General features: G+C 41.0%; 1 pseudogene across 1 annotated transcript; it reads right to left on the bottom strand.

The window, feature by feature from the left end:
- Positions 1-482: 482 nt before the first annotated feature.
- On the bottom strand, positions 483-1909 carry LOC307105449 (heterogeneous nuclear ribonucleoprotein H-like; annotated as a pseudogene). The gene has a single exon. The product of its transcript is annotated as a heterogeneous nuclear ribonucleoprotein H-like (transcript).
- Between the last annotated feature and the right edge of the window lie 1143 nt (positions 1910-3052).

Genomic DNA, 3052 nt, shown 5'->3' with positions numbered 1-3052 from the left:
GAATTAACAAACATGCCAAATGTTTCACTTTTAATTGTAGACACAGCTCCTATATTGAGTTTTACAAAAAAAAAAAAAATAGCATGTTTTTCAACATGCTTTCAAACTGTTCAATGTGAAGTGGTGTAAGAGTAACATTTAACATAATTCAACTTCTTTAATCTAAATATACTTACTGCTTAAGTACATCCAATAATAGAACTAACTTGAGAAAAACTGTGAATTGTTTAACAGTTATAGTTTACTGAACTTAGTTGTTACATCCTAGATGAATATTTGTGTTCAAAAATAATGAACCTTTAAGTCTTTTATTCAATCCTGATTTCCACTTAGAATTAGCATAAATCACAAGCTGGTATTGCAAAAATTTTAAGTTTGGTTTTTTTCTTCTTTAAAATAATGTGGACCAAGAGTCAGTGATAAGGATCAATTACATTCCCCTTCCACCACTCATACTAGACATGCTGGACATCCCTCCATTCCGTTCACTCCCACAGATGCACAGCTTCCACGACTGTAGTAGCTGCTGTTCACTGCTACTTGGCTGCCTATGCAACGTTTGATTGAAAATCACTGGAGTTTTCCTGTAAAACTTGGTCATATCCATTCATGCTGCTCTGGCTGCCAAAGCCACCTCCATAACCACCACTCAGCTGCTGGCTGGCCCACCATAATGGGACTGGTTTGACAAGCCCGTGCCTCCCATCATTTGGCTACCATAGCACCACCGCTTGCTCCTGCTGTAGAATTCAAGAAGAGTTCTACATATCTGTCTTGCATATTTGCTTTGTCTTTCGACATAGCTGCCACAGCATCTTCATGAGTTGCAAATTCGACATCTGCTTCACCAGTTACTCTGCCATCAGCACCAATTTCAATATGTACTCTCACAGGGTTGAGCGGTGAAAAAAAAAATTATAAATGTCATTCTCAGTAGTTCTGTAAGGTAATCCCCGCATGTGTACACGGTGTCCAGTTGTGCTCTGGAAAGTAAAGCCACCATCCCCATATCTGTGGTCAGACATTCCTGAAAAACAGTAATTGAGGTCTCTTACAAATCTATCTGACCCCACACCATAGCCATCATTATAGCCATTATAATCATCATAGCCTCCATAACCTCCACCATAAGCACCACGCCTCCTCCTTTCAAAACCAGCTCCCCTGCCAATGCTGGTATGCCCTCTGCCGGCCCCAGGTCTGTGGTAGGGACCTGGCTGCTGCAAGGCCATAAGCCTTCATAGTGGACCATAGTGAGTTCTAACTTCAGCTTGACTACTCGTAAGAATTTCTATATACCTGTGCCCTATTCTTTCCTTGTGTTTCTTTAGAGCCTTGTCAGCTATTTCCTGTGAAGCAAACTGCATGAAGGCCTCCTCCGTACGCCTCTCCTGGAAGTCCACCGGCAATGTTATTCCATTTGGCATGATTTCCAACCCTGTGAAGAACTGAACAATTTCTTCCTTACTACATGAGTCCTCTAAGCTGTACAAAGCCATCATTGGCCATGTCAGGACTATTTGGACCAGTATGCTTCAACACCCAATCCATTTCAACGTTGCTCGATTTGAATACTTAAACATATCTGTGTCCCATGATTTCTCTGTCTTTTTTGGGGGGCCAATTTGACTTCATCTCCTGATTCAAGTTCAACAAAAGCCTCACCATTCGGTCTGCTTTCTCTGGTGTAGATGAAACGTATACCTTGAGACCCATTTTGAATTTTGCAATCAGAAAGAAAAAAAAAAAAACGCTGCACTTCATCCGCCCAGCAAGCCCAGGACAAGCCTCGGACCTTCACCACAAATCCCTCTCCGCCTTCGGTACCCAACATCCTCATCTCTTAGTGGATCCTGGCGTCGAAGCAGACTGATCACATGACTTATGGGTGACTGAGCGAAAATCTCTGTGCATTTCTTTTAATACTTTCTCAGCCAATGTCCCAGAAGAGCATATCTTTTCATGCAATATTCAGCAAAGATTTTCTACGAAAGTCAGTAGTCATGGATGTAGTGTTAATTGAACATCAAAAGAGTAGCATGCCAGCCTACTACAGGCAAAGGGCCCCTTTAGAAATATCCACCAATTCAAGAAGCCTGATGTAGACCATTTGAAAATTTCTGTGCAATGTTTCCAAAATTTGAAGAACTATTACTTTTGAATGACTTTTTTGACTGATCCCTCTGGTGGGCTTTTCCACTGCAGGCTATTAAAGACATCTTAAAATATGTATAAGTTCTTTGGAATTACAAAGTCTCATCCCCAAATTCTTTAATATATAATGGAGCAGTAGAATCTACTGAGATATTAAGGGAGCTGTGGCTGCCTTCACAGTGGGTCAAATAAAAGTCAGCTAGGATCTTTTTCTGGCCAAGGTCTTGCCTCTCCAGTGGGGTCCACCAATAGGCAGTGTCAGCATTGGTGTGAATTACTCAGAGTTCAGGCCCTACCTGAGACCTACAGAATAAGAATCTTCATCCCAGGTGATCTGTGTGCTCAGTAACATCTGAAAAGGACTCACTTAGGAGAATCCAAGGTTGCTTTGGGAAAGTTCTCAGCTGTCAAAACAGAGGCGCCACATCTTACGAATTTCATAACTGACTTCTGAGCATGCCATACTGGTTATTTGCTATTCAAGGTAAGCTAGCTGATTCTCAGAATGATAGCAGTATTTCAGATTGCAGTTATTCTAAGCATGAGACGCTATGCCCTAGGGTTTGGAATCAACTCCTTCATTGCTTGGTGATTCAGACCCTTTTAATTGTGGTTGCAAATCACAGAGGATTCTATCCTCCAAATAGTACTCTGTTTTTGGTGTAGAAGTTGCTTTTCAGTCATTGCTGAAATTTTTCTTTGAGAAGTACTTATATAATTTAGCCAAATAAAGTACAGGAGTTCACAGCTGATGTGAGTCAAAGAATAAAGTTCTAGTTTTACTACCTCATTAGCCATGGCCTCTGAGTTTGTAACTGCCAGTCCCAATGTTACACTGATCACAAAGACAGAACATTAATGAAGATGGTGCTTGTATGTTTTCTTACACATGGAAATA

The sequence above is a fragment of the Cnephaeus nilssonii genome (genome assembly GCF_951640355.1).
Source record: "Cnephaeus nilssonii genome assembly, chromosome: 9".
Lineage (NCBI taxonomy): Eukaryota > Metazoa > Chordata > Mammalia > Chiroptera > Vespertilionidae > Cnephaeus > Cnephaeus nilssonii.
This window is presented reverse-complemented; position numbering and strand designations above follow the sequence as displayed.